Source organism: Nomascus leucogenys, chromosome 16, assembly GCF_006542625.1.
Source record: "Nomascus leucogenys isolate Asia chromosome 16, Asia_NLE_v1, whole genome shotgun sequence".
Taxonomy (NCBI): domain Eukaryota; kingdom Metazoa; phylum Chordata; class Mammalia; order Primates; family Hylobatidae; genus Nomascus; species Nomascus leucogenys.
Window position 1 is genome coordinate 69925870 of NC_044396.1, and position 20216 is coordinate 69946085.

Below are 20216 nucleotides of genomic sequence, written 5' to 3' on the forward strand. Positions count from 1 at the left end.
TCTACTTCCCTTGGTTCCTTCTCTTAAGACACTCGCCCTTGGAACCCAGCCACCATATGATGAGGAACAGCTGACTACAGGAAGAGGCCACAGAGAGGTGTTCCAATGGAGAGAAACCCAACTAAAGTCTACTGTCACCTAGCACCAACTGCTAGATATGGATGAGCAAGCCTTCAGATCTGTGCTGTCCAACATGGTAGCCACTCGTGGGTATTTATATCTAAATTAATTAAATAAAAACTTCAATTCTATAATGGCACTAGTTACATTACAGTCGCTCTATGGCCATGTATGGCTAGTGGCTGCCATATTGGTCAGTACAGATATAGAATATTTTCATCACACAAAGTTCTACTAGACAACGCTGCTTCAGATGATTTCAGCCACAGCCTTTGAGCTCTTCAGCAGAGGCCCTATATATCGTGGAACAAAGACAAGTCATCTGTGCACCGTCCTATCTTAATGCTTAGCTCCAGAATCCATCAACTTAATAAATGGCTGTTTATGCCAGTAAATTTTGGAGTAATTTGTAATGCAGACTCAGTAACCAGAAAAATAATCTTTCATATTAGAATTGCTGAGATCCTTTGCAAAACTGCTGTTCCTACATTTCTTAAAGCAGGATTGGAAACGGGAAAGAGAAAAGTGACAGGCAGAGGACAAACAGAAATTGTTCAAATGGCTCATTATAACACAATTGAACACTCAATCTCTGTCACTGAACACCTTAGCCCATTCTGGGCCAAGCAGCTAACATTTTTATAGGAGAAGCAACTAAAATTTCCATCACTATCTCTTGTAGGTACGGGCCAGCAGAGCACTACTTTAATTCTGGAACACTTCTCTATAATGTTACCCAGCTCTTGCACACAATGAGAGATAAAGTGCCAGATGCCTTGGGTTCCTTCTCCATGTTATACCCACAATACCTTTAGCAGTAGCAGTCATTAAACAGGGAATACCATTTGAGGGAAGTAGCACCCCTCTCAAAATCCTCAACTGCAATGAAGCTCATTCGGGAAGAGGGAGAGTCTTCTTCTGCATGTCTGGACAATTAAAGTGGAGAGGCTCAAATTTAGGCATTGATTGGCCCTTCCCTGTATGGTATGGTTGTCATATATATATATATATATATATATATACACACACACACACTATATATATATATATATATATATATATATATATATACACACTATATATATGTACTTTATATATACACTTTATATATATACATACTTTATATATACACATATATACATATATATACGTATATATATATATATATTTTAACAAATCGTCATAACACACCAAAAAGGGGTAATTTCCAATTTTCAGTCTGACCAACTTGGATATGTTGATGGATGTATATTTAGAGTTCTACCGCCACCTACTTTCAGAAAGAATTTATATTTATTTACAATAAGTATATAAGATACAATAAACCCCCCAAATCATGAATATAGACCAGGGTTGACAACCTCTGTCTCTAAGGGGCCAGATTTGGCTGGTGGTCCATCGTTTACTAATCTTGATATATACCTAGGGATAAGTGGTTAAAGCTATTAACTCAAACAGAAGTTGCTTTGAGAAAGATATCAAGAAAGATAAAAACAAACTGGCTAAACCAAAAAATACAATTTCCATTATTCAGTAGAGGTACAGAATAGTAAACAGCCTACTCTGTGCTTGGTCTGAAACATTAGCTCAGATGAGCTCATTCTGATGATATTTTATAAGTTAATAAGTACTCTGAATCCCTATGGTTTTAATACAAAGTTGTCTTTCATTGGGGCTCACCTCTGCTCCCCAAGGAACCCCCAAGACGCCTCATCCCCAGTGAATCACCCTGATTGAGCAGCCTTTCCTTCCCTGTAACATCCTTCATGGTTCAGTTTTATGCTTTTGCAAAGGATCTATCTTCTTTGAGAGAGGAAACCCACTGCCATTCATGCATATGGAGAAATTCTGCATTTTATTTTACCTTTTTTTTTTTTTGAGACGAAGTCTTGCTCTGTCACCAGGCTGGAGTGCAGTGGCACAATCTTGGCTCACTGCAACCTCCGCCTCCTGGGTTCAAGCAATTCTCCTGCCTCAGCCTCCTTAGTAGCTGGGATTACAGGTGTCCACCAGCATGCCCAGCTAAATTTTGTATTTTTAATAGAGACGGGGTTTCACCATGTTCGTCAGGCTGCTCTCAAACTCCTGACCTCGTGATCTGCCTGCTTTGGCCTCCCAAAGTGCTGGGATTACAGGTCTGTGCCACCACGCCTGGCCTATTTTACATTTTTAAAGGACAAGGTCTTACTCTGTTACCCAGGCTGGAGTACAGTGACACAATCATCACTCAGTGCAGCCTCAAATTCCTGGGCTCAAGCGACTTTCCCACCTCAGGCTCCCGAGTACGCTAGGACAAGAGGCATGTGCCACTATGTCTGGCTAATTTTTAAAATTTTTTGTAGAGACAAGGTCTCGAACTCTTGACCTCAATTGATGCTACCTCCTCACCTCCCAAAGTGCTGGGATTACAGGCATGAACTATTGTGCCCAGCCTGAAATTCTGCATTTTTAAGGAGGAATTTGCCTCTTTTGGTAGATTCATGCCTCTGTTGGCTGATCATGAGGATAAGAAAGCATAAATATGAAGGTGTTCTGTGCCATTACACACATATAGAAGAGCTGAATACAGGTCAGGCTGCTGGGCACTTGTTACAGAAGGCTAACTTGTAAAACCCCCAAATGAGTCAGAATGAGTCCATTTTGGTAAAACTGAAAGAGAAAGATTACAGAAGTCAGCACTGCATTCCAATTTCAGCTCAATTACTCCCTAACTGAGTAACCTTGCCCAAATTAGTTAACAGTTCTTCACTTGTAAAAGCAAGGTAATACCACTAACATGCCAGAGTTCTGAGAAGAGAGGGAACGTAAGTCATGTATAAACACAATGCCAGGGATGGAGTAGGCCCGTGATAATGTTAATTTACTTTTTTTCTTCCTTTCAGAAATTCCAGAATGAGAGGCTGGCACAGAGAAAACTAGCAGTGCCATCATTTATAAAGTTGGTTGTTTTAATTTTTTAATTTAGTGTTTTATAGGATTATTTAGAAATAATGCAATGCCTTACTTTAGGGCTGAACACAACCAGATTCTGCACAAAACATCTCTCACTGCCTAAACCAATAAAAATGTAATCAAATAATACCCTACTAATATGTCAATATTTGATTTAGATTTTAAAAGGGTATGATTCTAGTTAAATTTATGAGACGCTCCACAACTTAACTCCTACACTCCAATCATTATAGAGACTAGAATTGCAGAAAGGGCAAATCTTCTAGAAAATGGTCCCCAGCCCACACACCTAACTCAGCCACATACTATTTATTACCTTTGTAGATGCACTCAATGTGATGAAGCAGTATGATCTGAAATATAGCTGTGCTTTAGTTTTAGATATTCTTTTGAACTCCTAGTACCATTCTGATCAGCTCCCACAGAAACACAGCCTCTAATATGCTTAAAATTTCCACTAGAAGGCAAGTGGTCAGAAAAGCACATGAATTTTGAATTTTGTGGGGCTTACACAAATTTAATCCTCAATGCTATTTCAGTGCAAGGAGCTAACATGAAAGGACTATCTCACTGCAGGGGAGGCGGTGTTAGTTTTTAATCTGTAGGCCTTTCAGCCTGATTTGTATTGTTTTCTTCCTCCTGCCTCTCCTTCCTCACCTCTTCATTCAATAGTTCACAAAAGAAGTTCTTTTTACACTAGAAAGAAATAAATATTCTTTAAAAACCTCGGAAAATCGTTTTATTTTTCATAGTCAGAACATAAACCTCAGAGCTGAGATCAGAACATCTCATAAAGCTAAAAGGAGATTTTTCACTACTTATTTCTGTGTGTATATATATATATGTGTGTGTGTGTGTGTGTATATATATGTGTGTGTGTATATATATATATCTGTACTTTATACACACATACACACACACATACACACACACACAGTTTATTTTTTCCTGAATAGTGCTCCTTTTGGATTCCTTATTCATCCAAGCCCATGCAAGGTAAAGTGTTGCTTGCGTTTCATCAAATGTGATCCTGTCGCTCCTTTATCCAAAGCTAAGTTACACTTTTCAAAGAAAAGAAAGTAATAAATAGATTTGTGTGTATAAAAGATAGATGGAAGGGAGGGAGGGGTATCAGCATTAGGAAACATGAGCCAATCCATCTCACCTAGACAAAACATTTGCAGCAAACATGCAGATACCTACAGAGGTTTCAAAATGAACAATCCCTGACTACCCTGACAAAGGCTGAGTTTAGAAAAATGCATAGCATCATGGGCATGTCTCAAAGCCTTGCAGCCACCCCAAATAAGCTGAAATCCTGACAAACACAAGGGATGCCTACCGTGGTTCCACTTTACACACCTCTCTGTGTAAACGAAAGTTGCCCGAGGTGATCTCTTGTCTTCCTACCTAAGAGGCAATGTCTTAGCTGTAGCTAGGAACTGTTTAACTTCTTATTGGTCAATAACATGCCCCAGCAAGCAATAAATACGCCCTGACCTCACAGCTGCCCTTTAGCACTGCATGCATCATTGATCCTGTGGGTCCTTGGGAAACAAGCCAATCTGAATAAAGCCAAGTGGAGGCCAAGTACCATTTCCCAATGTCTTCTTGCAATTCCCTAGTAACTGTAACTAGAAATAGAGCACTTGGCAAATCATCACATCATGGATGTCAGAGTTAGATTATTATCTCCATGAGAGAAGGAAAAGAGAAAGAGAGACTGAGATTCTATCTACACAAAGAAAGTGATGTGATCCCTAATGTAGCAAAATCTCCCAGTCTGCACAATTAAAACTGGGGAGCCCAACATATGCTAGACGAGGAGAGCTGAAAAGATAGATTAAGAGAAAAATCATTCCCCATTGTCCTATACGCTTACTTCATTCGATGATAAAAATGCATTTCATTCATAAAACACGTACAATAAAATATACGATCAACCCATTCCTGGGAGGTTCCTGACAGGTGAGTAACACAGAGACAGATGAGTATTATTAAGCCTTCAGTACCAGTAGCATATCATCTTATTTGGTGATTTTCTCAATTCTCTACTGTACACCACCCTGTCATTTTTTTGTTTTTGTTTTTTTGAGACAGTCTTGCTCTGTCGCTCAGGCTGGAGTGTAATGAGGTGATCTTGGCTCATTGCAACCTCCACCTCCCAGGTTCAAGCAATTCTCGTGCCTCAGCCTCCCATGCAGCTGGGATTACAGGCGTGCACCACCAGGCCTGGCTGATTTTTGTATTTTTAGTAGAGACGGGGTTTCGCCATGTTAGCCAGGCTGGTCTCGGACTCCTGACCTTAAGTGATCTGTCTGCCTCAGCTTCCCAAAGTGCTGGGATTACAGGCATGAGCCACCGTGCCCGGCCTCCATCAGTTTTTTTTTAATTGAACATGCAGTATCTACTGGTTTATTTTTAGGTAATATACATGCTCTGCTTTACTGACATAAAATGTATATTATGAAATGTACAAAAATAAAAGGAATAAGATTAAGATATATTTTAAAATAATTTTTATCTTATTTATTAATTGTAAGAAAAAAATGTAGTAAAACCAACATAATAGGTCATGCTTCGTTATTTTTCAACCCAGTCTATATTTTGTAAACCAGTGATTCCAAGAACAGGTTTGAAATTCAAGAATTTTTTTCTCCCAAAACTTGGAATTAATGAGGGTTACAACTACGTAAGAAAGCTAACAAAGCTATGTGACTCCAAATAGAAGTGCATTTGGGGTTACACTTAGAAAACCACGACCAAGCTTTTAAATCCCATTGGCCAATTTCATAAGAAAAGATTTTATTAAAATTTACTAGTGCATCACAGCTATCTTAATGTCTATCAGTTGTTCTTGCAAACTTATCAAAAGAAATTAAACCAATGAATTTAAAAACTATTGAGACCCTTGCTGAAAGACTTTTAGACAAAGTAAAATAGTCATTTTCCAATGCTGTTTTAAGCATTGGAAATCTAACAATGGAAATATTTCCAAATAAATTATTTTCAAAATAATTCTTCCTCAGCATAAACTCCATTAAAAAAACATATATTTAATATATTAGTTGTCATCTTTACACTAAGAAGATTTAAGTTAAAAATAGTTTATGGGAGGCTGAGACAGGAGAACTGCTTGAGCCCAGGAGGCGGAGGTTGCAGTGAGCCGAGATTGCATCATCATTGCACTCCAGCCTGGGCAACAGAGGGAGACTCTGTCTCCCAAAAAAAAAAAAAAGGTTTCCCTGTTTCCTGATGTCTAATGTCTCTTTAACTTCCAACAAGCCATTAAGAAATGAGATTTACACTGCTGGTGAGAATGTAAACTAGTACAATCACTGTGGAAAACAGCGTGAAGATTTTTTTTTTTTTTTTTTTTTTTTTTTTTTTTTTTTTTTGAGACAGTCTTGCTCTGTCACCCAGGTTGGAGTGCAGGGACACGATCTTGACTCACTGCAAGCTCTGCCTCCCGGGTTCACCCCATTCTCCTGCCTGAGCCTCCCGAGTAGCTGGGACTACAGGCACCCACCACTACGCCCCCCTAATTTTTTTTGTATTTTTAGTAGAGACGGGGTTTCACCGTGTTAGCCAGGATGGTCTCGATATCCTGAACTTGTGATCCACCAGCCTCAGCCTCCCAAAGTGCTGAGATTACAGGCATGAGCCACTGCGCCCGGCCTGGAGATTTCTAAAAGTAGAACTACTATTTGATCCAGCAATCCCACTCCTGGTATCTACCCAGAGGAAAAGAAGTCATATGAAAAAGATATTTGCAGACACACTTATAGATGCACAATTCCCAATTGCAAAAATATGGAACCAGCACAAATGCCCATCAGTCAAGAGTGGATAAATAAAATGTTTTATATATATATATATATATACACACACACACACACACCACGGAATACTAGTCAGCCATAACAAGGAAAGAAATAATGGCATTCAAGGAACCTGGATGAAACTGGAGGCCTTTATTCTAAGTGAAGAAACTCAGGAATGGAAAACCAAACATCCTATGTTCTCACTCATAAGTGTGAGCTAAGCTATGAGGTTGCAACGGCATAAGAATGGGAAAATGGACTTTGGGGACTCAGGGGAAAGAGTGGGATAGGGGTGAGGAATAAAAGACTACACATTGGGTATAGTTACACTGCTCGGATGATGGGTGCACTGAAATCTCAGAAATCACCACTAAAGAACTTATTCATGTAACCAAATACCACCTGTTCCTCAAAAACCTATGGAAATTTAAAAAATTAAAAAAAAGAAATGAGATTTTTCTAATTCCTGGCACCATCAGAACTTTCTGCATAATGTTTATGGGAATCTGGATTCTTTAAGTCAAGATCCAAAATCAAAGAAGGGAAATTTTAAAAAATAAGTTTCCCTTAAAAGCCAACTAGATGTATAGCAAGCTCAGATTCTGCCAATTGTATTTCAAACTCAAAAAATATTCATAGGTTTTTTATTTAATTTCATTGCTGTAAAATTTTACTTGCCCCATAACCAGACATACCTATTTTAGTTAAAATATATACTTACTCTACTTTGATTTCAATTTAAATATTGCTTAACATAAAACGTAGCAACCCACTAGTTACTAAGTTTTCTTTTTAAGCCCAGAGAAAAACAGAATTCATTTAAAATTGACCTCCAGCATGGTTAAATAATATATTTCATTTTCATATTTATTTACTTCAAACAAGATATATTTTTATGGTTTTTGTACTTTTCTACACTTTTGCTTTTAGCACAATAAACAGAAAAGCCATATTACCACCACATTCTAATATGTTTACAAATTTTTTCATAAAATTGTGAATCAAAACTTATTCAATAACTAGAGCCCTTTAAGAAACAGTTTGAAGAGATTCTGTGAAGCTTAAGCAATTAGGCTAGAAGTTCTTCAAAGAATAGAAATAATTGAACACACAACCTCCCAAACAGCAGAGGTACGAAAAAAAAATGTGGGGAAACCTACAATAATCGTCAAGTGAAACAAACTACATATCTTACTTCTACTATTTTTTAAATTTTCTGCCCTCCTCAACTAGAATGTCAATTCCAAGAAGAGAGGGATTCACGTGGCCATGTGTGCATCCATGTTTATATGCATGGAGGTGTGCATGTGCACATATGTGTGCAAATTGTGTATGCACGTGCATGTGTGTATATGTATATGTGTGTTTTACTGTTGCATCTCCAGGACATGGCATATTTAGCTCCTCAATGAATATTTCGGAGCTAAATGAATCTTTATTGAATGAATGGACAAATACAGGCAAGAAAAGAGGGTGGACAAAATATAGAAAAATTGAAACTGTTTCTGGCTGAGGAGGAAGAAGCACTGATACGCCAAACCTCTCAGCCACAAAAGGGAGGAAACCAAAGAGGGAGCACGATGCAGATTTCCCACTAAACTCAGTCCCACTGATCAATCTTTCTATCACCTTTTCCGCCACTCGAATGATTATTTGCAGTCCTTGTATCTGGGATTTCACTTCCTGAGTATTCCAGTCTCTTGAGCTTCCCTTGCATCACAAACTCAGGAAATTCCTTTTGATTTAATCTCAAGCCAGTCACCCCATGCCTGGATGCAATTAGTCCACCCACATTCTCCATGTAATATGCAAACTGCGTTATTGCTCTTCAAATATGCTGATGATTCTAGGCAACAATATTGCCTTAGGAGTTAGGGTGAAGTATTTTGATTTACCGGATATGAGGCCAGAATTTTTCATTCACAATAATACTGAGTGCTGCAGCCACTTTCTAAGCACCTACTTGGCCACCACACTCTGTAGGACATTTAGTAAACATGGTCTATTTATTCCCCACCCTGATCCTGGAAAATGATATTATCATCCCACTTTACATGGGGGTGAGGGAGACAAAGTTCTGAGACAAAGTGATTTGCATGAGATCACAGAGCTGGAGAGTGGCAGTCAGGACTTGGGGTCCAAAGCTCTCTACCTAACTTTTGACAGCTGGGGTTTTTCATACAAGTTGAAGGGCCCAGCCTCAGAGACCATCACGTGCCTAATGATGCTTCTCATGATTGACAGATATCCCAGACTTGTTTGCAGCTGGGCAGACTATTAGGGATTAGTCTAAACTCCTCATGTTATAGTGCTCAGCCCAAAGGGTACACATTTACAACTTCCATGCCTAGGTTCCCACCAGTTTCTTAGCTCTAGTTACAAAGCTCGATTTGCTACAGCATAGCAAGTCAGGAATAGACACCTCAACAATGATTAAAAATAGCAAAACAAAACAGCAGCAGCAGCTAATACCTATGCACTATTTAGTATATGCCAGGCTCTGTCCTAAGAATGTTTCACATGCAATTAGCTGACCTTCACAGCAACTCTATCAGATATGAATTGTCTAATCTTTTCATTTAACAGAGGAGAAAACTGAGGCAACAAAGGGTTACATAAATTAATGATCTAAGGTCACACAAACTGCTAAGTGATAGAGCCAGGATTTAAACCTGGCAGACTGGCTACAAGTCCAGCATTTCACCACTATGCAAAGTGTCTTTTATGATAATTGGCCCTCTCTGTACTTTTTCTTCTACATCACATGTAAGTGAAGATTCCAAAATGATTGCAAACTCTGCAATGCGAAAAGGACCATCCAGCAAAATAACACACCCTATGTATGCTTCTTCATTTATTACAGAGTCTTCACTTTACAAATTTGCCCACCAATACACAGCCCTAATAAATATGCATCAAATATACTACGGCTTACAAGAAGTGTCCATCAAAGCAGCCATCTCTACTGTTATACAATAGGACAGCTCTAATACTATAAAATAGGACAATTCTTGTTACTCTATACCTAAGAACGCAGGTAAAATAATGTTAACATGAACTTGAGGTGTGGCCTTTATAAAGTTGTTAACTCCTCTCAGGTATACTCAGCTAGGTTTCCCATCTAAGTTTATAGGGTTCTGGAAAGCAATTCCTTATTCCTCTTAACATCTCTCCCACTTTGCAGCCCATGGTCCCAGACCAGTAAGTGCTTTGCAAGGAGTGAGTCTACTACAAGTTGTTCTTTGACTGACCCCAGGAACTTTCTTCCAGTTCTGAGAGAACATCAACAATGGGGGTCCCTCCACCTTTCCTGCTTCTGTTTGGAGTCAAATGTTAGAATCATTAATATCACCGCTGTAAAAAATGTCAGAATTGTATGGATCTCTGAGGTTTTTGAGTACCACTAAAGGAGTATAGTGTTTGAGTCAAAAAACCTGAGACCAAGTATGAGCTCTGCCCTTTTAGTACGTAACTTTCCCTTTTCAGAGCTGAACCAAGTTTCAACTTACTCATCTGTGAAATGCCTATAATACTCTACCTATCTCTAGTAATGCCTTGAAGGTCAAAAATCATAACAATAATGGGGGACAACTGTGGTTCAGTGGAAAGAATATTAAAATAAAGTTAGATGATCTGAGTTCAAGTTTCACATTATCCTAACCCACTTCAATGAACAACTGAGGCCGATTCCATCTAAACTGTCTGAATCTCATTTTTATCATCGGAAAAAATATTCACATTTTTAAAAAGTTGCTTTAGAAAGAAAAGAGACTAGGATCCACTTCTTCTCAAGCCAAGCCAGTGTCATTTAGACTACAACAGGTTGTAAGAGTGGCCTGAGGCAAAAAAGAGAACACTCTCTCCATGAAAGAGGCATCCTCTACCTAGCTCTGGAGGACTGTGGCCACGTGGAAATGCAAGCCTAGGGCTGCCAAATCTTCCATTTTCCTACCTAAGCACTGAATCCACGTTTCTATGTGAAATCCTTCAATTGTTAGAGTTGGCAATTAATTCAATTTTTTAAAAGCATTTGATGGCCATAGAGAACATCCCTGCAGACAGGTTACATAAGAACATCTGCATCCTTCCCAAGGTAACGAGGAACAGTTACCACCATCCTAAGCAACCTAAGGGGATCTTGAATATTTTCAACTCGGTGAAAACTAGAGGCCCCCTTCCAAGGAAAATGCATTAGGACAAATACCTAATGCACGTGGGGCTTCATACCTAGGTGATATATTGAGAGGTGCCCCAAAACCACCATGGCACACGTTTACCTAGGTAACAAACCTGCATGTTCCACACATGCATCCAGGAACTTAAAGTAAAATAAAACTAAATTACAAACAAAAGAAGACGAAGGTAGGTCTAAGGTGATTCCAGGGCTTCAAGCCCAGGTAACTACAAGACTGTAGTTTCATTCACGTCACCAGATGAGAGAAATCTTGTTTGGGAAGGTAAGAAAGGAACAGGGAGATGACACAGAGGTGGAAGAGAAAAAGAAAAAAATAAATAAAATAAAGTGTAATATGCTTCAGTTGTGTAAGGGGTTTGACAGAGGACGATTTTGCCCTATAATTTCTAGAACATTACCCAAGGGACTAATGATAGTTGAGTATCTATGGTGGAGAGGGGCAGTGCCGGCAGAGGAGGCATGCAGGTGGAAGGGAGACTGTTTTCACTATATTTTGATACTTGGTTTAAACCATGTGAATTACTGTCTAGTCATGACGACCAAAACAAATTAACTAATAATAAAAATCTGATGCTCTCCCTCCCTTCACCTCCCAACCCCCAACAGGCCCGGGGATGTGTGATGTTCCCCTCCCTGTGTCCATGTGTTCTCATTGCTCAGCTCCCACTTGTGAATGAGAACATGCAGTGTTTGGTTTGCTGCTCCTGTGTTAGTTTGCTGAAGATGATGGCCACACTGTCTTCCACAATGGTTGAGCTAATTTATGCATATTATACTTTCTTTTTTTTTTTTTTGAGACGGAGTTTTGCTCTTGTTGCCCAGGCTGGAGTGCAGTGAGGTGATCTCAGCTCCGTGCAACCTCCATCTCCCCGGTTCAAGCGATTCTCCTGCCTCAGCCTTCCAAGTAGCTGGGATTACAGACGCCCACCACTATGCCTGGCTAATTTTTAGTAAAGACAGGGTTTCGGCAAGTTGGCCAGGCTGGTCTCGAACTAGGTGATCCACCCCTTCAGCCTCCAAAAGTGCTGGGATTACAGGCCTGAGCTACCGTGCTCAGCCTGCATTTTATATACAGAGTTACTTGTTTTCAGTTCATGTATTATGGAGGGATTTCCACACTAATATATGAAGATATTCAATACCATTTTTCTGTGGCTGCACAGTATCCCATGGTACTGGCAGTAAAGCATTATGCATTTAATTAGACACACATCGATTATATTGTTTCTAATATTTTCTTATTAAAACCAAAGCTGCAATTAAAAAAAAATACACCTTTGCTTACATTTTACTTTCTTCCTGCTTAAATTGCCTTATCTGAAAATGAAGATACTATCAGTCCTACCTCACAGAGTTTTTTAAAGAATGAAATACATGGAAAATATATAAAATTCTTAGTTCCAGAAACCAGGTAAATGCTCAGCAAGTATTAGATGTGATTGCTATTAATGACATGGGTCATATCTTATCTACACAAGTATTATCTGTAGAATGCATTCCAAGCAGTAGAACTGCCAGGAGATTTAAAAGGAAACGGGAAAGTAGGTATTAATGTGGAGGTCCCAGAAAACTGGGGGAAACCAACATGGGAAATGAAGCAGCCATTGGCTTACCAGGGACAGAGGTTGAAGGTGTCCCAGAAGCCACATCACAATAGGGACTTGAGAAGTCTGTGAGTCCTTTCTGGCGAAAGGGCCCCCTGAGCTACACTGGGAATGTGACCACACCTCCCAGACTAACATTCTCCTCTGTTGTTCTAATCAACCAGCAATGTGTCTAGGAAAGGCCAAATTCTTGGCAGCCAAACTACATTTCCCAGATTACTTCAGTCCTGGAAGAAACAACAAAAACTATGCCAGGTCACATGTCTCCATTTTCAGGACTGGAAAATGAGGGCATAGATTTGTGGCTCTAATCCACAGAGGGAAAGTTGAGAAAAGGACGTGGAGAAAGGGTGAGTCAAAGCAAGGGAATGACCAGACAGTGGCCAACATTTCCAGACACCAAAAGGGCAAGCAGTATTTGCATATACCGACACTGGGTCTGCAGCAGGGGGCCTCAACCCTTGGGCAGCAGACGGATGCTGGTCCGTGGCCTGTTAGGAACCGGGCTGCAAAGCAGGAGGTGAGTGACAGGCAAGCGAGGATTACCACCTGAGCTCTGCCTCCTGTCAGATCACTGGTGGCATTAGAATCTCATAGGAGAGTGAACCCTATTGTGAACTGTGCATGCGAGGGATCTGTGTTGCACGCTCCTTATGAGAGTCTAACTACTGCCTGATGATCTGAGGTGGAACAGTCTCATCCTGAAACCATCCCCACACCACCCTCCTGGTCCGTGAAAAAATTGTCTTCCACGAAACCGGTCCCTGGTGCCAAAAAGGTTGGGAACCGCTGGTCTACACTCACCTGGACCAAAAGCATATTTAGTGCAAAACAAGGAGGTCTTCAACTGCTGAGGGAATTGGGTTCTAAGAAGTGGCTAAGAGCTAACAGGTAGGCTAAAGAGCTAATAAAACCAAATCCCTGAGCTCAGATAAAAACCAAGAATAACCTTTGTCCATCAGTGTCTTCATTTGCCTATTGCAAGATGGATGTTAGGACTTAGAGTTGGCAGGATATAAGTATATTTTCAAATTTTTTGGCCTACTTTCACCCCCCACCTCTATTTCACCTCTACCTAAATCTCATCAAAACAAGCAAAAAAGAGCACTTTGACCACTCGCTGGGAAGAATTCCAACTGCAACAGTTTACAAAGAAAACCAACATAAATTTCACTTGAATGTGTTACACTGACCTCCCAAAATCCATCTCAGCTAATTAAAAGAAGCTGCAGAGCAGTTCCTATGGATATTAGCATTCAGGTCCTTCAGGAGCATGTTTATGCAGCACATCACCTTGCTGGGAGGCTCCCAGTACCCTGGGCTGAAGGCATCAATTTCTCACTGGCCACGGCGCGGCTGCAAGAGTGTGATCGCAGGCTCTGTGGAACCTCATGAAATGTTTAAGGACTCTCTTGGCTCACATCTCACTCTTCTTCACTCTACCCCATCTCAGGCTTCACCTTCTCCCATTGCTAGAAGCCACTTCCGTGGCAGACGCTCTGGGCGCCAAGGTTTACAGTAACACCCCAATGGGACAGCAAGATTAATGAAAGCTTTCTGTGGGTAATTCAACTCTGTTCGGTAATACGACGCTGAGAGGACAACAGGAGCTTACAGGAAAGAAGAGGGGTAAGGAAATGGGAGAGCCATCAAGACGCACACATGAAAACCTGTTTGCAACGTGGGAAGGACTCATCTGGTCAGCTATGGCTATTTGTCAGCATAGCACAGCAGCCACTTCACCATGAGAAAGTGTTATGTGCAAACAACACCTCCTCAAAGAGGCCCTCACAGACCACCACAGCCAAATCCTCTCATATCTCTTTTCCCTGCCTGACATTAAAAGTGTACTCCCTCTGCTGCTTTGTCTGTTACCGACCTCCCTGTCCAGAATGGAAGCTGCAAAGAGGCAGGACTCATGGCTGTCTCATAATACTCCATTCCCCAGCCACTTAAAGTGAGCCTGGAACATAGTAGGCACCCACTAACCTTATGAACACCAGTGAATGACTAGCTGGAATTCTGCAATAGCTTTTAATTTTAAAATGTGCCTACGAAATCCATCAAAATCCATTTTCCATTACCATATTAGGGTATGAAGAGGGAAAAAAGTATCGAGTAAATACTGGATCTGAGTCACCATGCCTGGCATTTTATACATAATAGTCACTTAATTTCTAGGACTCTCTGAGGTCGGCATGACTAATACTATTTCAGATTAGAAAAACTGAGGTTCACAGATACTAACACAACTCACCCAAAGTCACATATGTGGAAAGTGATCATTTCTGGTTTGTCTGATCCAAAATTCCCTGCATCTGTCACTCCCCACCCTGATCGCTCCCTGGCTCCTAAGGCTTTCATTTGGTTTTCCCAAGATCGGGCTCCCCTGTGACATGTCTCCATGACAAGCAGTTAGTATTCACTCAGAGACAAATTCCAAGCTGCATCTTTGATCTCACTACTTCAAGGAATCCCTTTAGTCACTTAGAAATGGAAACAGGCTGTTTTTATAAATGGCTCAGGAAGGGAGGACAGTCATCGCAGGCAGAGTCCCACAGAGAGCGCGAGAGAACAAGGGAAGCAGCCGACCCCTGGTGCAAGGAAGGGGCTCCCAGCAGCAGCAGCAGGAGGAGGAGCCCCAGGGACCAACTTGGGAGAGGTTTGTTCTCAGATCCAGTGCTCCCTTTCTTCACACAGCAAGAACTACCACCACAGACGTGTTTCCTTTCTTTAAAGTGCTTTGTTATCATTTACTAATAAAGGAAAACTCACAGACCCAGGCCTTCAAAAGCTCTCGCCAAAAGTAGGGAACCTTCAATGAAGTGCAGGCCAGATGCCAGTTTTCAGTGCAAAGCGATCCTGTGGTCATCAAGAATTTAGAAGGCTCGCTGAAAGTTTCCACTGCACACAGAATACCACACAGGACAGAGTTTCTTCCACTGGGCTAAGGCCTAATTCCTGAAGAAGACACTGCGGCTTCCTAGTTTGGCACAGGTGTCAAAAGCCACTTTTGAACTGACCCTTTTTGCCCGGGAAGGTGAAGCTTCCTAAGGCTAGATGGAACAAGCTGCCGATGCGGTGTCTGCCTCCCCAAGCCAAAGAGCAGATTTCCACAAGGCCACCTGACAAGGCAGTCTCTAGGACAGAGACCAGGCCCAGATAAAAGACTTTAGCCTTGGCAGCACAGGGCACTAAGAACAGGCCTCCAGGGTGGAGACACCTGGCTGAAATTCCAGCTCTGCATCTCACTGCTGTTTGACCTGGGGCTGTGCACATCACATCTCTATCAGTTTCCACATCTTTAAAATGGAACTGATAAAAATAACTACCTCTCAGGGCAGCCTGCAACAATGATGCATGTAAATTGCTTGGCACATAATGGACATTCAATCTAACATTAACCAAAACATTATTATTTTTCTCGCAAAAAAGACCCCAGGAGGTTCTGTTGTTGTTCCATTTTCTAACTCACCCTTATTGCTCTGACTGTAATCATACCCAAAATAAAAGCCTTTTCCTAAATTTGTTGTAGCAGAATGGTGGCCTGATTCTTTCTATCGCAAGTAAGGCAACTAACTGGCTCTCACTCCTTCGTCTCTAAAATTAAGCAAATGAAAACATCCATAATGTGGGTGAAGAAAGCGTGAACTACTTCTATGTGTTCACTGATTTTTTTTTTTTCTTTGAGACAGAATCTCTCTCTGTTGCCCAGGCTGGAGTACAGTGGCACAATCACAGCTCACCGCACCTCAACATCCCAGGCTCAGCCAATCCTCCCACTCATCCTCTCTAGTAGCTGGGATTACAAGCATGGGTCACCACGCCTGGCTACTTTTGTTGTTGTTGTTGTTGCTGTTGGTGTTGTTGAGACAGTCTCATTCTGTCACCAGGCTGGAGAGCAGTGGCGCAATCTCAGCTCACTGCAATCTTCATTTCCTAGGTTCAAGAGATTCTCCTGCCTCAGCCTCCCGAGTAGCTGAGATCACAGGCGCCCATCACCGCACCCAGCTAATTTTTGCATTTTTAGTAGAGATGGGGTTTTACCATGTTGGCCAGGCTGGTCTCAAACTCCTGACCTCAGGTGATCCGCCCGCCTCGGCCTCCCAAAGTGCTAGGATTACAGGCATGAGCCACGGGGCCCCTTAGTACAGGGGCTAGAGTAGGTAAGCCATTCACTCGCTTCCCCAAGAGGACAGCAGAGACCCAAGAATGAGACAGAGCAGAATGTGGCACATAGAAAGGATGGATGGACTTGGAGTCAGAAGTCAGAAAGTATGATCATACAACCTGAAAACCCACTACCCACATACAGGGTTGCTTGATTTTAGCAAATGAAAATACAGGATACCTGGTTAACCTTGTATGTCAGATAAACAACGAATTTTCTAGTATACTATGGTCCACTATTTTTAAATGTATGTTCAAATATTTCATGGGATATACTTACACTAGTCATTATTTATATGACAGTCAAATTTCACTGGGCCTCCTATATTTTACCTGGCAACTCTCGTCATGTAAATATCTTAAATCTACCTTGATGTAGTAAAAAGAATATGGATTTTGGAGTTAAGTTGAACTGCGATTGAATCCTGGCTCACTACAAGCTCAATGTGTAATCCTAGCAAGTTACCTGAACTGCCTGAATCTCGCTTTACATATCTGTAAATGGCAGTGATAACATCTCACAGGGATGTGCTATAGGTTAAATAAAGATAACGACAATGGCGATAATAATTACTAATATTGACAGTTTCATTTATTAAGTGCTCAACAAATGTTAGCCTTCTTTGCTCTTTGAGCTGCAAAGATTTCCCATCTGTAAAATGGGGTTAAAGATATTGGTAATAAAATTCAAATATGTTTTCTGATAAGAATAAGGATACTTCAGCCTTCCTCCCATGGATTTCTGGGAAAAAATCTCAAGAATTTATTTTCTTTGGGTCTGCAAAATACCCCCTTTATCCCACCCAAAAAGGTCATTTTTGATCTGCCTGGTTGTGATAAATGTATTTTATGGAACATAGTCTTGAATTTTCTCTCAGGAGTTCACATACTCTCCTTCTCACGTCCTTGCATCCCTTCAACCAGTTATTTCTTTAAAATGCGGTCTGAGAATGTCAGCATTAGAACCACCTGTAATGCCAAAGGACTTCCCTGAGCCCAATTACAGAACAACCAAATTAGAATTTCTGGAGCTGGACCCAGAAAGCATCCTTCTTTTTTTTTCTTTTTAATTTATTTTAAATTTAAATAGAGATGGAGTCTTGCTATGTTGCCCAGGCTGGTCTTAAACGCCCGGGCTCAAGTGATCCCCTCGCCTCAGCCCCCGAAGTGCTGGGATCATAGGCGGGAGCCACCATGCCCAGCCAAGCATCCTTCCTAACAAACTCCTTGGGTGGTTCTTAAACCTACTCAAGTTTCGGTACCATTACCCTAAAACCTCAATCCCAGGCCCAAGAGTTACACAGGCAGACTCACCTTTCCCAAAGTTAACATTAATATTCTGCAAGGGATGGGAACGGCGAATTCTAGAGTGATGCAAGAACGGAAGTTTCAAAGCTTTTATATGAGGAACAGATCAGCTCATCTAACACTCTGTTTTGGAGCATTTGTGTCAAATTGACATTCCAATTTAAAGACCATATATAAAACCCCATTCAATTATTTAGCACTGTACAGATTTTACATAACTCTTGAAGTTACTGACTCAATTCATTTTCCTTCGAACTGCAAGACAGATTAATCTAAAATGAATTACGACAGGCAACCAGAAGTAATGTTGCCAGTGCCAGTAAACAGTCTTTAAACTGCTGGATCAGTAAGCTGCTTACAGCCTCGCGAGCACTGACGCCACATCTGCTCGGCAATTCGTGTGCTCTCAAGCCAAGGATTTAGAATCCGTGTTTCTCATGATCACAGAAACTCGAGAGGGGGGTAATGTTTCACCCAAGCCTTTTCTTTTACCAATAGGTATGACTTCCCCACAAAATGAACATGAAGACCAGGACTTGGTTACACATATTTCAGGTTACATTGAAATGCATAAATGTGTCCAAAATTCCATGATCTAAGGTTTCTAATAATTTGGGAAAAAAAATATAAAATACCCTAAATTATTCCTGACATCAAATTGCTCAGAGTCCGGCAGAGAAGAAAAACAAAAAAAACAATTATGAGAGATGCTAGAAAGCATGACAAGAGAGTTCCAGTGTCAAGAGGGACATCAAAGCCAGATGTTGGGGCTTCGAAGGAACATCGCAGAAGAGTTCCTAGAAAAGATGGCATCTAAACTAAGAAGGGGGTAACGCAGATGTTATGGGTGAACTGTGTCTCCCAAAAAGATATGCCAAATTCCTAAACCACAGCACCTCAGCATATGACTTTATTTGAAAAAGCAGTTGTTGCAGCTGTCACCCCAGCCTGGAGTGGGCAGGGCCCTTAATCCAGTTGACTGCTGTCCTTATAAAAAAAAGGAAAGAGACACAAAGAGGAGAATGCCATGTGAAGACAGAGAGAGATGCACAGACACAGAGGGAAGATGGCCAAGTGAAGGTGGCAGCAGGGACTGGAGTTATGCTGTGACACAAACCAAGGAATGCCTGGGGCTACCAGAAGCTGCCAGAGGCAAGGAAGGAAACCTAGAGGCTTCCAAGGGAGCAGGACTCTGCTAACACCTTGATTCTGGACTTCTAGCCTTCGCATCTGTGACAGAATAGATTTTTGTTGTTTAAAGCCACTCCAGGCGGGGCGTGGTGGCTCACGCCTATAATCCCAGCACTTTGGGAACCCGAGGCGGGCAGATCACTGGAGGCCAGGAGTTTGAGACCAGCCTGGCCAACATGGAGAAACACCATCTCTACCAAAAATAAAAAAAAAAAATTAGCCAGGCATGGTGGTGCACACCTGTAATCCCAGCTATTTGGGTGGGAGAGGCATGAGAATTTCTTGAACCTCGGAGGCAGAGGTTGCAGTGAGCCAAGATCGCGCCACCGCACTCCGGCCTGGGTGACTGAGACTGTGTCTCAAAAATAAGTAAATGAATAAATAAAGCCACTCCGTTTGTGGTACTTTGCTACAGCAGCCGTGGGAAATGAATGCAGTAGGACAGGGCCAGAGGGCATGGGATCCTGACATAGGAAAGCCACAGGACCAAGACCTGGAGGTAAAGGAGAAGGCCACCTTCGTTTCAAGGAACCACAAAGAATTTAGTCTGGTGGGAAGACAGGAAGGCAGGCAGCACCTGGAAGACTTTGTCCCGGGTGCAGTAAAGGCCGTCTTCTGCTCTGCATCATGCTCACCAAAAGGCTCAACTCTGAGGAGCTAACCCCAATCTCTAGCAGAATGAACAAGAAGCATGAAAATGCTCCCAGTAAAAACTACCCTACAACTGAAAATGCACTGTGAATGGAAACGTGTTCCCAAAATCATCAATACTCACTGCTGGCAGAAAACAAGCCAAGCTTTCCATGCCATCACAAAATTCTGAGTTAGTGACTGGAACAGACACAGGCAGCC

The 20216-nt window shown here is 41.4% G+C and overlaps 1 protein-coding gene across 1 annotated transcript in view; it reads right to left on the bottom strand.

The window, feature by feature from the left end:
- The window catches only part of EXT1 (exostosin glycosyltransferase 1), a 317861-nt gene that overhangs the window by 200144 nt on the left and 97501 nt on the right, over positions 1–20216 (bottom strand). The window lies entirely within an intron of this gene.